The following is a 16,582-nucleotide window of genomic DNA, read 5'->3' on the forward strand; positions in this document are numbered from 1 at the left end:
GAAAATAGGAGGAAAATTGGAAAATAGAAAAATTACACAGTAGGATCTGGTAAACACAGCAATTTAAAGAAGGTGCTCTGTGTATTTAACAGAGCATACAAAAAAAAATGTTGTAAGGTTTTAAAGAGATCAAAGAAGGAGTTCAGGTGCTAGCCTAAGAAATGGTCCAATCCCCTGATTTTATTAATAAGGAAACAGCTGGGTTTGACCAAGGTCATATAATTAGTAGCATGGCTAGCTTAGGCTCAAGCAAAGGATTCTTAGTCCAGGTCTTTTGTCTCTAGTTTAGTAAGGACTCTACCACTTTATAAAATTTCAAATGCTATTACATGGAAGAAGAATGAGGCTTGAAATACTTGACTATGATGGCAGAATGAGTTGATGTTTTAGAGGTAAAGTTGGAACTAAAGGAAACCCTCCTTATAAAAAGGGCAGGGAACTAGAGGTGGGCTATTGAATCTAGCCCGAAAGCAGCAAGTGGTTGAACATAGCAACTGAAAACACCCAGAACTTTACAGCCAATAAAAACAAACTGGAACTTTTAAAAAACTCCATTTTTAAACTTATAAACAATTACATATAAACTTATAAACAATTTTAAAATAACAGATTCTTTCATCTTGGTATTTTATATTACATTTTCTACTTTTTCCCATCCTATCCCAGAGTAAAGTGTGCTGCCTCAGGAGGAAGTAGTTTCCTTTCATAGTAGATTTTCAAGCAAAGAATAACCATTTGTTGGATATGTTAGAATGGGGCTACTTTGCATCTGAGATTCTTTTAAGCTTTTAGATTTTGCATAAGTGTTATTTTGTAGTGATTCCCATTAACAGTGATTTCTTTCAATTTTGGCAATGATGAATCCAACATGATTCTTATTATTTTTTCCACAGCCTGTCAATAAAGATGACTATTTCTTTGAAAAGATTTAGACATAGTTGGATGCATTGAAAATGTTAATTTTTCCCACTTTTCCCACAGAACATGACGAAGTGAATAACCTCCACAGTATATGCTTTAGTATGCTTTAGAAATATTCTTTATTTTTCCATCATATCTGAAAATGAATTTTGATTCTTGGAGGTCTTTGGGGGAAATGATGATTATTCCTTCTGTTCTCAGAAGGAAATTTTGAGACTAGAATTAAAAAAAAAAACCACCATTATAACCCACTATATACAGGATTTGAAGCTTTCCATAATAAAATAAAATGAGTAGCCTCCATATTTTCTAATTTGAATGAGAAATTTACCATACATTTCTCTTTCTTTATTATAATTTGGCTCACCTTAGGATATGTTTTCTGTTTTTGACTTAATGTTTTTTTTTTTTTTCTTAAGCAATTCAGTTAAGAGAATTGTTTATGAGAATGGGTCATTTCTTTTTAAAGAATTATTGTTTTAGATGTTTGTTTCTTCAAATATGAGCTTTTGAAATTCCAAGAAAAGGCAGAATATACTTAATACTTTATGCAGTCACTATCATCTTTTGGCATGTAGTTGATATACCGAATCCTTATGGCATATCATTAATAGCTACATTATTATGTCAATACAACATATAAATGATATTGCTTTAAATTCTACTTCATCTAATTAAGATATAAACTCAAAAATATTAGGTAGAGGGAAATAGAACCTAACAGCCTTAAGGTTTTCATTTTCTTTTGTTTATTACTAAATCAATATTTTTTTAGAATGACTGAAACAATGCAACCTTTGCTAATCTTTTACTGAACAGAGCTAGTCTTAAAAATTTTTATGGAGCTCTGGGATTCAATTTTAGCATTTGAAATTGTCGTTTCTGTTTAGGAATGGAGCATCCCAGATTACTAAATTCTAATATGGATGTTACTTAAAAAGCAAAACAAAACAAAAAACCTTCAGGCTATGAGTATAAAAAAAATCACATTTGACAATATGCATGATTTTGTTTAGAAGTCTACTTCAATATTGCCTTCCTATGATTCAAGAGAAGAATTTAAATAGATGACAAATCTGTCTCTCAGTGAGAAATGGTGTTCACACAGTGGTTGTCTGGTTTAACATCCTCTGTTAGACTTCAGCCACTCTTAAATTTTATTACCACCACCTCCATGAGATTTGGAGTTTTCATTTTCCACAAAGCATACTAGATCAATAGGCTATTGCACAGGAAGCATGGTCAAAAAATGGCCTTTTACTTGCCCAACAACACACACACACACACACACACACACACACACCACCACCACCACCACCACCACCACCACCACCACCACCACCACCACCACCACCCTAAAAAATATGGTTACAAAATCAAGAGAATTGCGAATTTTTTTTTTAAGTACTGGTATCTTTTTTCTGACATCTTTGTTCAGTATTCCAGGAAGTTTCCTCCTTCCTACTTAAATTCTGTTCTTAATCCAAATGCCACTTTAAACAACAGCCCTTTCCATATAAGCCAACAGTTATTAGTTCTCTTCCTTCCTGTCTATCTTGAAATTGCTTAGAATTCTCATTATGTATACTTTGTATTTATGTATTTCTGAACATTTTATTTCCCTCTGGTAGGAGGCAGAAGAACTCTAGCTTTTTCTTCCTATCCCACAGTAGTTAATAAATGTTTGCTGAATTGAATTTGGGACATTAGCTTTGGTGTCTGTAAAGACTGCAGTTTTACCCTGAACCTAAAATTGTGCCTGAGACCTGGGCCTTGAAAACAGTTTGTTTCCCCAAGAACCACAGGAACTGAGAAAGATAGCTAGGTTGTGCCTTGAGTGTGAGAGTCAAAGAAACATAGAAAAAAAAAAAGCACATGATCCAATTATCAAACATTATTCTTGGCTTTGGAAGCTCATGAGTTAAAGGAGAGGAAATAGAACAAACTTTGATAAAATCATAGAATTTTATAATTGGAACCCAACTATACATAATTAAAAGTTCCTTGCATTTGTCCTACTGACGACTTTCTGGAAAACTGTACCCAGTAAGTCAGATGTCCTTGTGCATACCAGATTTCACATACCTGCTTGGTGGCAATCTTGATCTTGATAGTTCTTAGCTTCAGTGGATTATGCTATCAGATGTCCACACTAAATTTGGCATTAATATGATGAGCCTTTTGGAATGGAGCACCATATTGCCTGAAGAGGGGGAAATGAGTATAGGATAAAGATGGTGCAGGTCAACGCTTCCTCACCAATAAGTAGAGGGTTTCATTTTCCTGAAAAGCCCTGCACTTCCAGTCAGAGTCAGATTTGAAAACCCAGTCTTTAAAAAATAAATGAGAAAAGAGTACCTAATAAACAAAGATAGGAAGTTGTCCTCCCTAAATTTTCTCTTTTCCAAACCAAGCATACTCATTTCCTTTAGACATTAGTCTTCTAACAAACTTGGTTTTTCCCTCCTGGGTATTCTGTATTATAGTATTATAGTTCCTTTTATTTATTTATTTATTTATTTTTTTATTGACTTGAAATAAACAAATAGGCACTATTAGGGGTATGTGCTCATGCAAAGATCTCAATTTAAATCCAGCCTCATATACCCACTTGCTGTGTGATCTTAGAAAACCACTTAATCCCTCTCTGCCTCACTTCCCCATCTGTAAAATGGAAATACTCTGGAGAAGGAAATGACAAACCACTCTAGAATATTTGCCAAAAAAAATCCCATAGACAAAAAAGTCCATGGGTCAAGTAGAGTCAGACAACTGAATGACTGAAGAACAGTAACAACATTGATCTAAAAAAGTTCTTTAAAATTGTTAACATTGTACCATATCTCCTGGGAACTAATTTCCAAAACAGGAAGATCCTAGACTCACTCCTCTAAATTCCAATGTGGTTAGTTCTAATTCAGATAGATAATAAATAGATGTATATACATACATATATATATATATTAAATTTATCCACATATCCACACACATATGCATATATGTGTCTATGAATGTGTGTATGAGTGTATGTAAACACATATGTATATATAAATATCATTCATATATAGTTTTGCACAGAGTCATTTTCACATTGTCCCTCCTCACTTCCATTAGATTGTCAGCTCCCTGAGGGCAAGATACTGATTTCACTTGTCTTTATATCCCCAGCACTTAGCACACAGCAGGTACTTCACAAGTGCTTGCAGAATTATCTCATTTAGGGTTAAGACTTTAGATCTCCAAGAAATCTGTTAAAACCCAAATATATCACGAGGAATAACCCTTGTTATTTAATATGCACAATTCACAACTCTTACTACCTGACAAAATGTGGAGAGAATAGCATTCTAGCAAGAGTTCAGTTTGGGTGGAAAGGGAAAAGTTTCAGGGTTAGGACCCTAGAGTAGTCTTGGAGACCTCAGAAGGACCAACATGGCAGTGGGAGTTTCCAGACAGAGGGCACCATGAGGTCTCTGGGATCCTGAGGGGCAAGATACCCATAGAGGGAAAGAGGATTAGACAGGAGAGGTAGGAAGCAAGAGAATCAGATTTCTCCATTGAGCTCCTCTTAGCCCCAGGACAAACATAAATCTATCCAACATTCTATAGACATTTATGAGGTATCCACTGAATGAAAGACTTGTTTCACCTCCCTCCTTTCTGACTCTAGGTACATAAACTCACCTCTCTCTCATACAATCTCCATTTCTGCCCAATTGACCTGTCAGGTGTTCTCCCTCCGAGGGATCCATCTCCTTCCTCTGTGCCTTTTTATAGACTTCTCATTCTTCCTTCTATTAATATTTCTGCCCTCCTTCAAATGCACAGTTTATCTGCTACCTCCTCCATGCAGCCTTCAGTGGTCTCCCCATTTGTTAGCCCTCTTTATCTCCCCCTTTTTACTTTGAACCACAGTATCTCTCTATTAAACTGCACATTTGTTTTTTTCCCTTAATAGTGCGATGCCCTTTGCCTTCGTTATTACCAGTAACCAGCACAATGCTGGGCACATAGAAGGTGCTTATTAAATGGTTGCTATTAAATTGTAAGGAGCAAAACAGTTCCTTGCCTTCCCCAGAATAACCAGCAAGGTGATCCTTCACCATTCAGCCAGCGAAGATCCTCCAGTCCCTAGCTAAGTGGACAGGGCCTTGAGGCCAAAGAGATTCATTGTGTTTTGTGTTCAAGCTGGAGTGCTCACTCTGCATTTTTAAAAAAAAATTATTTATTTATTTTTAATAAATAAATATTTATTAAATAAATAATTTAACAGAACCCATGCCAGGGTAATTTTTTACAACATTATCCCTTGCACTCACTTCTGTTCTGATTTTTCCCCTCCCTCCCTCCACCTTCTCCTCCAGATGGCAAGCAGTCCTATACATGTTAAATGGGTTACAGTAGATCTTGGATACAATATATGTGTGCAGAACCGAACAGTTCTCTTGTTGCTCAGTATAGTTCCTTTTAAAAGGGAAGCCCAGGAGACCTTAACATAATAAGACAGTAGTAACGATAATAGTAAAAGTAATAATAATAGCTAAAAATTATGTAATGCTTATTATGTGCCATGACCTGTGCTAAGTGTTTTGTGATTATTATTTCATTTGATCCTCACAACAAACCTGAAGGGTAGAAGTCATCATCATTCCTATTTTACAGATGAATAAACTGATGGCAAACAGGTTATAATTATTGATTTATGTAAATATCATTTGAAGTGATGAGAAAAGTATAGAAGATAACTGAGGATGAATATCATACATATGGTGATTAAAAAAATTCTCAATGGCTTCAATTAGCATCACCTTTCTCTCCATCAACTGTTAAAATCCTCCTGGTTTTCTCCAAAGTGAATAAACTTTTGGAATATAATCTAACATGTCAAACATACTAATACTATTCAGCTGTGAAATAATACTAGTAATAATTCTATTTAAGAAGAATCATGTTAATAGTGAATAGAATGATGGACTTAATGACTGAAAGTCATATTTTCAAGTCTTAGTTTTTTTTTTTTACTAGCTTTGTGACTCTGAACCATTCTCTCGATCTCTATATACTGTTGATAACTCTTTCTAGCCCATTTACTAAAACATAGAGGGTTACTGCTTTTCCTTTGAGAAATCATAGATCCTTCACATATTTGCCTAATTATATTTAAGTCCATTATCTTTTAAATTCCTTTTCTTTGAAGTAACTTAAAAAGTTAGAGGATGAAAAAGTCAATTTATTGCAAGGAATCAGGTCAAGGAATAAATTCAGTGTTCACTACAAATCAGAAATGAAAGGAACAAGAAGGAATATAATTTGGTACAGGTATATTTTGTTATCTATTTCTCTTAAGTACTTAGTGTTGTTTTGATTTAATGAAACAAAAGGTAAGCACTTCCCCTATATCTGCTATATTTTGATATTATTATTATGTATGTGAAAACAAACATTTTAGTAATAATATCTTTTCTCTGAATTTTTGAAATTGTGTAATTATAATCAATGTTTTTACCTTTTCAGAATTTCACTATTATTTGATTATGTAATTTCTAGGACTAACCTAGTCTTCTTGTTGATCAGATTTACTTTTTAAGTACATACTTTCATTATAGAATTTTATACAGCTCTAAGTTAATTTTTCTTAGTATCTCTTCTTAGAGTTGTGTTTTTAATATGTCCTTGAAACATTTTCTCTGCCCACCTCGTGAACACTTGCCAAGTTTGATCTCTCTACACATAATACACTTGGGAAATCTGTTGTCATCCTTCCAAACAACATGTCCTGCCCAGCAGAGCCGTGCTTTAATTAGCATGATTTCAACATGGTTTTTATTTCTTATATTTAAGTATACTTAGCTATTCATAAATTGCTTGCAATTTGATGTGCAAAATGGACAAGCAGCAGCACAAATTGCATTTATTAGGACTTAGGTTTCACTAGCAATAGGAAAAGATCAAGATAACCAATAAAGAGAATTTTAGACTTTTGTTATCATTATACCATAATCACTCTAAACATATTTTTTTATCATTAGGTCTGATTCGCCTCTGACAAAATGAACAAGTATTCCAGTAAGAGTTCACTTGACAGTTGCCTTTCACATACCAAAAAATATGAACTTTAACTTTGTACATCTATCTGTCATTTAATATCATGAAAGGTGATATGGCATTGTGGACAAAGAATTAAAGCTCAGAACCAGAAAGAAATGGATTCAGGTCTTACCTTTGAAACATCCTGGCTAGCTTTGTAACTCTAAGCAAATCTCAACCTCTCTCTGATGCAGAAAACTCTCTAAGACTATGGGTTACAGAGGAGGTACCAAGATGCATTGGTAAAAGGAATTTTCTCATCTGGGAAATCCCTGTAACAAAGAAATCACAGATTTACATCCTATCCATATCCCTATTTCTATAGTCTCATAATATTTGGTATCAATGATCATGACTGGCAAATGAAAGTCAAAAAATGATGACTTTCCTCAAATGACAGCTTCAGCTACTCACAAAACAGTCTCAAACTGATTCCCTTATTTATCTGCTTGGGACTCTTGTTTAGTGATTTTAATTTTAATTTTTAGTCTTTGTAAAGTCCAAGAATTTCACAAAGGACTATTTCATTTATACAGATTTACTTTACTCTCCTCTAATGTTAAAGGGAGGTTTTCTCAATAAACTTCATGATTAGCCAAAAGTATTGTTTTCTTTTGGGCTTAGGAGGCAACATCATTAATCCCATCTACTGACAGATTTTCATCGCATTTGCCTATTCAATTAAGACTAGATAGAAGTTCACCGACACATATTTTTGTACAGGTGTACATTCAGTGTCAGGGAGGTTTTTTGATTGCAGTTTCTTTGTGCTGAGGAGTAAACATACTTTTCAGAAGATTGGTGAAACATAGTTGAGAAATTATCTAATGCAAATTTTTCTTCTTTAAAAGAGATTCTCTGATTGATAGTTTCTTCTATCATACTGGCGTTTAACCATATTTCCAAATTTTAAATCTTAGGGATTTCACACAATAAACATGTTCCCTAACACTAAATTACTTTTTAGTAACAGTTATTCTTTGACACCACAGATTCATTGAGGTATTAATGAGTAAAACAGCCAATAAAAATTGTAGCATATAAAAACCCTCTCTGTAGAATCCAAATATCAGGAACAAGGACACTTTTGTTTAGTCAAGACTTTTTCTTATCATAAGTTAGGTCATAGATGTAGTAGATAGGCCTGGAGGTGGGTAGACACTGTAACCCTGGACTAGTTTTTTAACTTCCCTTTGCCTCAGTTTCCTCAGCTGTCAAATGATGATGCATAACCTGTCTTGCAAGGTTGTGAGAATCAAATGAGATATTTGTAAAGTACTTAGCATAGTGCCAATATACAGCAAGTGTTGAATAAGTGCATATTACTCTTTCTTCCTTTATTGTTATTGGGATATGTGGACCAATTTATTAGGTTGCATGAAAATGAGACCAAGGTTATAAAGTCATTCAAGAAGATCCAAATGTTTTTCAAGCCTACTTTTATGTGTTCCAATCTTCTTCCTAATTCCCAAATTACAAGTGAGATCATCACTCTCCATGCATTACTCAAATTTACATCCTAGGTCTCATTCTAGACTCCCCACTCTTATTTGTCTCCCTGCCTTACTTCTCTTCCCATTTTAATGTCTTTCTCACAGCTAACAAAGTGATCTTTATAAATTATACTTCTAGTTATGTTGCTTTCCTTTTTAATTAACTTCCCTTATTCAGTGTTTTCCTGTTACTTCCAAGTTGAAATATAAAGACCTCCACTTTGACATTAAAAGCCTTTCATAATTTAATCCCTTTCTACCTTTCCAAACTCTTTTCTATGTACTATATGATCCAGTGACAATCAATCAACCAGTAATCATTAATTAAGCACTTACTATGTGTAGGTCACTTTTAAATGCAGAGAAAGACATACAGGATAAAAAAAGAAAATAATCAAAAGGGAAGAGGTATTAGAAAAAAGAGACTAACACTGACTTCCTTGCTTTTCCTTGAGCAAGACACCTTCTCTCTCAAACTCCTGTCGTTTTCACTGACTATTATCCATTTCTGGAATTTTCTCCCTCCTTGTCTCTACCTTCTGATTTCCCTGCCTTCTTTCAAAGTTCAGATAAAATCCTACTTTATTCCAGAAGCCTTTCCTTATCTCCTTTAATTCTAAATGCCTTGCCCCTGAAACCATCTTCATATTATTTTGTATATATCTTTTTTACATAGTCGTTTGCATGTTGTCTCTTCCATTAAATTGTGAGTTTTTGCTTTTCTTTGTGTCCCTGGTTCTTAACATATAGAAGCATATGGAAAATGTTTAATAAATATTTGATTTCTCCTTGCCATCACCCAACATGGGCCAGTTATATATCGTGGAAAGAAATAGTGCCTCTTACATACTTTTGTCTCCAAGTTCTGACCATTAATAGGCAAATATCTGCCTTTGGTCACCAGAAGAACTACTAAGAAAATGTATTTGCATCAGTATCAACCATAACAACTATTAAAAAAAGAAAACTAATTTGAAGTTCTAGTAATGATGTCAATTGTGTTTTCCTCATAGAGGACCAACAATACATTGATTTCTTCAAGTTTCTTCAAAATCTACCTTTTTCTTTTCACTTATTTATGTCTTAATACTACCCTACTAAAAAACAAGTGAGGGGTAGAAGGGATGTAAATTACTTTATGATTGTAGCCTTTATCCTTCATTAGCAATTTAAGAAAATCATTTTTCACATTTGTCAAAAATTTTATTAATTTAATAATAATTTAATTTAATAGTTAAAATCAAACTTAAAAGGTTTGGGTACTTTTTGTAAATCTGGGGCAGAAACAACCTAATAGAGACTACAGTTCATTTACAGGGTATAGATTTATATAATAACTCATGCTTATTCATAAATCTAAGGATGTTAGAGATAGAAAGGACTTTGGAGATTATCTCATACATGCCTAATTTGACACCTAGGAAACTGAAATGATTTGTTCAAGTTTAATCATATGTCTAATTAGTTATACCTAAAACTGGAACCCAAATCTCCCAATTTTAAATGTGGTGCTTTTTGTATTAAGCTATAAATCTATGCATACAGTTAAGATAGTAATACTAAAATTAATCCTTTGTGAAAAACAAGAAATATCAAGAAATTATGGTATGATATGGTCTACTATACTTGTTGCCCATGGATCCTTGATAAGATTCACTTATTCTTCATGTTCTTACTGAAATACTAATTTTTTTTTATAGCACTCTAAACTGCTTTAGATTTACCCAATTAAGTATCCATTGCTTTGTGATATCTTTTTCATTTCCCCTTTATTGAATCATAGAATTTCAGACACCATTAAAATCAACCTATGTATGAGTCTGGGCCTCATTGAAGATCTCCAGTGAAAAGAACCTCCCTCTCTCCCATGATAGTCCATTATTCTTTAGTATCATTCTGAATGTTAGGAAGCTTTTCCTTATGGTGCCAAAGTCTTTGCTTTCTTCTCATTGCTTCTAGTTTGTTCCTGTGAGGCATAATTCTTCTTTCATGTGGTAATATAGTAGTGACACATTTCTGTACCCCTTTAAGGTTTACAAAGTGCTTTCCTTATCATAGCCCTGTGAGATGGTTTTCACATAACAATTTTCATTAGATAAATTCTTTTTTTTTTAATTAACTCTATACCCCATAACAATATCACAGAGACTAGTTCATAAACTTCTGATTACTGAACACTTTGATCATGAACAGCATATCTTCAATATGGTCCTCTCTACCATATTGTTTTTCAAAGAATAACTCTCAAAGCGCTGTGCTTAAAGCTCTGTTTGGGCTCAGTGTCTGAATTCTAGCGACACTGCCCCCTTTTCTCATTTAAAAAAAAAAAAAAAAACTTTTTTTAAAAGGGAAGAGAAGAATTACTTTCTGATTTCTTTGTAAATAGAAATACTTTATAAATGCCCAATCCTGTCACTCATTTTATCTTTCTAGCCTCATTGGACTTTATTGTTTCTTGAATTCATCTTTTAATGGCTTTCTAGGCCCCATTCTCCAAAGAGAAAAGCAACTGCTATTGAACCACTAGTTGATAAGAAGAGGAACCCATTTTACTTAATGCTTAGATGGATTTCTTTTGACCTATATGAAATATTTAAAGTCTTATCTGAGACAGTGATGTATTGTGAGGAGATAAAGAAGTCCATAGATGGGACTGCTGAATGATAAGAGACTATCTGCCAGAGTAAAAAGAGGTCCCATGTTCAGGACAGGAAACCTTAACTTGTAGAGGGTAGAGAAACCAGTGTCAACTAACAGTTTTGCCACTCATTATTAGGCTTGTTTAGAAAGGAACTGGGTATTGTTCCAAGAAAAGAAGCAGCCTCTTCTAAGTCGGAAGCAAGTTGGAAGCAAGCAATAGCTTGCTTAGACACCAAGACCAAAATGGGCATCTCAAAACTAAATTCCAGCCCAATCTTAAACCTACAGTGATAAGTAAGCCTACAGGATAGGATTCCCAGACCAAATGGAAACTAACAGTTTTGCTATTCCAAACCAGGAAAGCTTAACAGCTGCCTAAAAAGCAGTTTTGACCAATAGCACTTTTCTGGAACTCCAAATGGGGCAAACCCATAGACCTAAATCCAGTTTAGGAATATGCAGAGAAAATGTAAAGAAGCAAAAAATTTAGAATACCACATTCCAAAATGCAGAATATGGGCATACAATGAAAAACAAGTTACTCAGCAAAGCATAGTTTAATTGTATGGGGGAAACAAACACAGGAGTTGAGCCAATATAAAAAAAGTCATATTGTTGTTGTCCTGCATACCCGAAGAGGATTAAAATTGGATCACAATGTCATGGCCAATGTACAGTGTCCAACTGTGGCTGATCAGACTAGTATGCACTTAGAAGACTTCCAGGTTGGATACAAATAGTCCACATAAGGATTGGAGATATGTCTAAATTTTCACATCTCATGTTTCTTTTGAGCTACTGCAATTTTGTTTTGGTATAGGACCAACTAGAATGGTATGCCTGAATCAAAAAAGGAGCTGTTCTCTATGCAGAGTACACCAGAGTATCCTCATATTGCTTCTTTCTGACCTCTGTGTGAACATTTGTTTGCCTTTGGGTGAATTCTCCCTAAAATAATCTCTTAGGTCAGCATATGTTGGACCTTTGAACAGTGTGGCCAACTCATCATAGTTGAGCTCTTTGCAGTAGAGTGTGAGTGTTGGGTAATTCATTTTGAAAGCACCTCAGTGTCTGTTATCTCATCTTGCCAAGTGATCTTTAGAATCTTTCTAAGACACAGTGGTTCAATTTTCTGCCAGGGTGATAGGTTTCCCAATCATAGTACAGAAAGGTTGGTCCAGTGACTCTGTTGAACTTCAGTTGGGTAGGAAGCCTGATACCTTTTTTCATTTTGTTTCAGAACCTCCTTTCAAATGCTCTGCTAGGTTTGTCAATGGGTGCATCAAAAGGAGTTGGATGTTCACAAGAGTGAACAATTACAAGGGATTGAACATAAATAAATAAATAAATAACTTTATTTCTATTATGGGCAGATGATATATGAAATCTTCTGTATCTTATCACCAACAGGTATCATATAAAGAGTCTTAATTATGCTTCAAATAATTCTTGATGATTTCAGAGGAAGAGTGGAAAAGGAAGGGGCAAAGGAAAAGAAAGAAGGTGGTTAGACAATATTATCTCATGTGGTAGCGGTATAAAAATAAGTCTAAAAAAGGAAGAAGGAGTGGCATTTAAACCTTACTCTCATCTTGGGTTGTCAAAGCAAAGAAGAATACATACATACAAACATTCATCCACCCATCCATCCATCCATCCATCCATTTGAATCCAGAAAATGTATCATTTAACAATAAAATGCTAAGAAAAGGGAAAAAGGGGGAGGGCAGAATACGAGAGAGGTTAGATTGAAGAATTAATCCTAAGTACAATAAACTAAGTATTTATAGTTCTCTTTGAAGTGCCAAACTATTGGAATATTTGAGGGGAAACCAATCAATTAGTCACTAGCTAAAAATATTTATAGTTCTCTTTGAAGTGCCAAACTATTGGAATATTTGAGGGGAAACCAATCAATTAGTCACTAGCTAAAGAAATTATGATATGTAAATGTAAGAAAATCTTATTGTGCTATAAGAAATGATGAAGGGAATGTTTTTAGAAAAACCTGGAAAGACATATATGAAATGATGAAAAGTGAAGTGAGCAGAATTGGGATATAACTGATACAATAACAGTACTCTAATAACATAAACTTTGAAAGCCTTAGAAACTTGATCATTATAATGAACTATTACAATTTCAGAGGATCCATGATGAAAAATACCTATCTCTTCATAGAGAAGTAAAGGACTCAGAATATAGAATGAGATTTTCTTTAAGTGGCCAATGTAGACATTTGTCTTCTTTGACTATACATATTTCTAACAGTGTTTTAATTTTCCTTTTTTTCCTCAATTGGGGGTTGCAGGGTAGAATGGAAAAAAACCAGATTTTTCTTTTAATAAAAAAAAAATTAATTAAAAAAGAAAGAAAGAAAAATAATTCTGGCCCTGCAAAGTTGATAAACAGTCAACAGTTATAAGCCATATGCCATGTTAGTGATTCTGATGTCCTTGTTGTCTCCTGTTGTCAAACTATGACATAATTGCCAGGAACTACTTAGAGCCAGAAACTCGTTATGACATATTTGCAAAACATTGACTAGGACTCTGTGTGGAAGCTACAGCACAGTGGGCCTAAATTTTACAGTAAATTCTCCTTATTTCCCCAACAAACTAGGAATTAATTCAGGAGAAATGTTAATTGATGGCAAAATTCTTACACATTACATGATTTTAATGAAACAAAATAAAAAATACTGCATGTGGTCATCACAGGACCGTGTTCATGCATCCAATATTTCATAATTGCAGATGGCTTCTCTCCTAGGGACCTGAATATAGTTACATTTCTTCATAATTTGATGATTTTACACTAGAGGATTGCAACAATATTATAAAAAAAATCCTCTCATGTTGTCAAGGCAAATATATATATATATATATATTTAAAGAATTAGTGCTAAAGAGAATTGTAAAACTTTTAAGCAAAATGTCCATTACCTGGCTACATATGGATGGACTGCTTTTAAAGCAAATGAAGCAGCCATAGTCAAAGGCCAAGCCCAAACTTCTGCCTTTTTTTGTTGTTATTGCTCACTGAACCAGAAATATCCGCCATGCCCTTGGGGAGAGCAAGAACTGCTTTTCCAACAGTGGTCAAACTTGTCAGTGCTTGGAGCCACACATGACCTCACATGCCACACAAGCCTCACATGGACAAAAGATAGTATTTAAGGGAAGGAGAGAGCATTTAAATAAAATACAAAGGTATAACACAATACCTGTCATAATGTATCCTTGTCTCTGGCCCAGAACTGATGTGGCAGTAGAGACCTGGAATCATGTATCATCCTGGGACTGAGGTGACAGAGTAGTGGTAAAGAAACAGAAATGATGAATAGTCAATTTAAACTCATCTCTAAAATATTTTTCTCTTGAAACATCAAAAACAATTTCTAACTTTATATTACTGGAGATATTAATATAATAGATTCAGATATACTAATAGGATTCTGCTAAGGAATACTTTGGTCAATGAATTGTTAGTCATTCAATTAACAAGCACTCATCAAAAGCAGACTGTGCCAAAGAATACAGAAAAAAAGGCAAAGATAGGCCTATCCCTTCAAAGAGAAAATAATGAATTAATATGTACATTACTTTTTTTTGTCCCCCTCGAAAACACTCTTCTAAGGCCCATTTTGAAGAGGATGACTTGGGGTTCTCCAAGGTCATTCCAGCAGATCTAAAGCTCAGGTAGGCCCTACCAAGCTGGAAGGGCTTCAGATATGGATCTGACGACAAACTGTTATCTTTTAAAACTAGTCAGGTGATGCAGTGAATAGAGGTCTTAGATTCAAGAAGACATGAGTTCAAATCGAATCATACACTTACTGACTGTATGACCCTGAACAAGTCACTTTACTGCCATCTGACTAAGTTTCTTCAGCTTGAAATAGGGATTAAAATAGCACCTCTCTCTCAAAATTGCTATGAGGACCAAATGAAACAACATTTAACAAATGCTTATTCAAGTATGGGTAAAGAGGGAATAAATGCTTATTTGAGCCTAACTAAATTTGTAGAGGCTCATGACCAGATGAGTGATAATGTTTCTCCACTAGTTGATTAATTCTTATGGTTACAACAACTCATGAAATATCCTATGATGTACACAGTATTTCCTGGCAGTATGGGTAGATGACACCTGCACTAATGAAATCATAGATCCTTGAATTCTATCTGGAACCTAAAAGGAACAGGGAACTTAGAAAAGAGTCCAAAAGGAGTTATGATCTCTAGGAGGTTCAGGAGTATCAAATAGCAAGGGAGTGGGCAGATGACAACGAAAAAAAGGCAAAATCTCATTACAAAAGATGCTGTTGCAAAAAGACTTAGATATTTATAGTTTAAATTGTTCCAAGAACCAGCCCATGGCCTACTTATATCAAAAACTATTGGATGCAACAGAATTTGAATACTACAACAACAGCAGCAAAATTTGGATGACCTCCTGGAGTTTATTTTAATGGGAAGTATACCATATGGGAATTTGAGCCACTATGAGAAGATAAGAGAAAATGCAAAATGGAATGAAGTACAATTAAAACCAGGAGTAGTTAAAGCAATAGTTTCCCAGATTTTTGTTCAGGATGTATGAAAACAATTGAGTCATGAGTAGTGTCAAAAGCTACATTGAGTTAAAGCAGGATAAGAGGGGAAAAGAATCCAAGTGGTGATAATTAACCATATGGAGGACAGTCTGAGAACAGTAAAAGCCAGAATAAAAGTGGTTATGAAAGTTATCTCAAAATTAGCAAGCTTGAGGCTCTGCTTTTGCCGTTTTATCTTTGAACACAATGTATACTCCTCCCTGCCCCCTCTTTCTTCCTACATCTCCTTTCCTTTCTTTCAGCCATGTGCCTTTGAAGTTAAAAAAACAAGAGACATGAATATAAAGAATAATAATGCTTCTCTGTTCTTGTTATTCTCTTGACCATCTCCTAAAACCATGTTTCTAGAGAAGGCTTCAGTAGATATTTTCTACCAAACCACCATGTTTTTATTTATTTTTAGGAAAATTCATCAATCACATCATTGAATTTGTTATAGTAAAACTGATAAACTTAGTATTCCTGTCTTTCGTTCCTTAGTAAATGTAACTTATACATAACTGTTTACTTTTTGACTACTGATACTTGTTGGTAAATACTTCCTCTAATGGGATTTATCCTTTGAATTCTGTAATGATGGTTCAGTAACCATATAGCAATCAATAAATAAATCTTTATTGATTATCTATTTTGTTTTAAAAACTTGGAACAGAAACTGCAGAATTCAGTACAGTAATATACTGGTTACCTCATAATTTGTATCCTTGCCTGAGTTTTTAAAATGTTTTTTAAATTGATTTCATTTGTCTTTATATTGACCAAATTCCTTCAAATATTTGTATTTTTTCCCAGATCCAGAGTTATTCCATATAACAAAAAATAT

At 34.2% G+C, this 16,582-nt stretch overlaps 1 protein-coding gene and 1 long non-coding RNA gene across 3 annotated transcripts in view; one reads left to right on the forward strand and one right to left on the reverse strand.

Annotated features, from left to right (window-relative positions):
* ZNF407 (zinc finger protein 407) overlaps nucleotides 1–16,582 on the forward strand; it is a 620,467-nt gene that overhangs the window by 480,562 nt on the left and 123,323 nt on the right. The gene's annotated exons all lie outside the window — the stretch shown is intronic.
* Nucleotides 1,059–14,438, reverse strand: LOC116420625. Its single transcript, XR_004230995.1, has 3 exons — nucleotides 14,368–14,438; nucleotides 3,007–3,124; nucleotides 1,059–1,137 (listed from the first exon to the last, which is right to left on the reverse strand). It is a non-coding gene; the product is annotated as an uncharacterized LOC116420625 (long non-coding RNA).

Source organism: Sarcophilus harrisii, chromosome 1 (genome assembly GCF_902635505.1).
Source record: "Sarcophilus harrisii chromosome 1, mSarHar1.11, whole genome shotgun sequence".
Taxonomy (NCBI): Eukaryota; Metazoa; Chordata; class Mammalia; order Dasyuromorphia; family Dasyuridae; genus Sarcophilus; species Sarcophilus harrisii.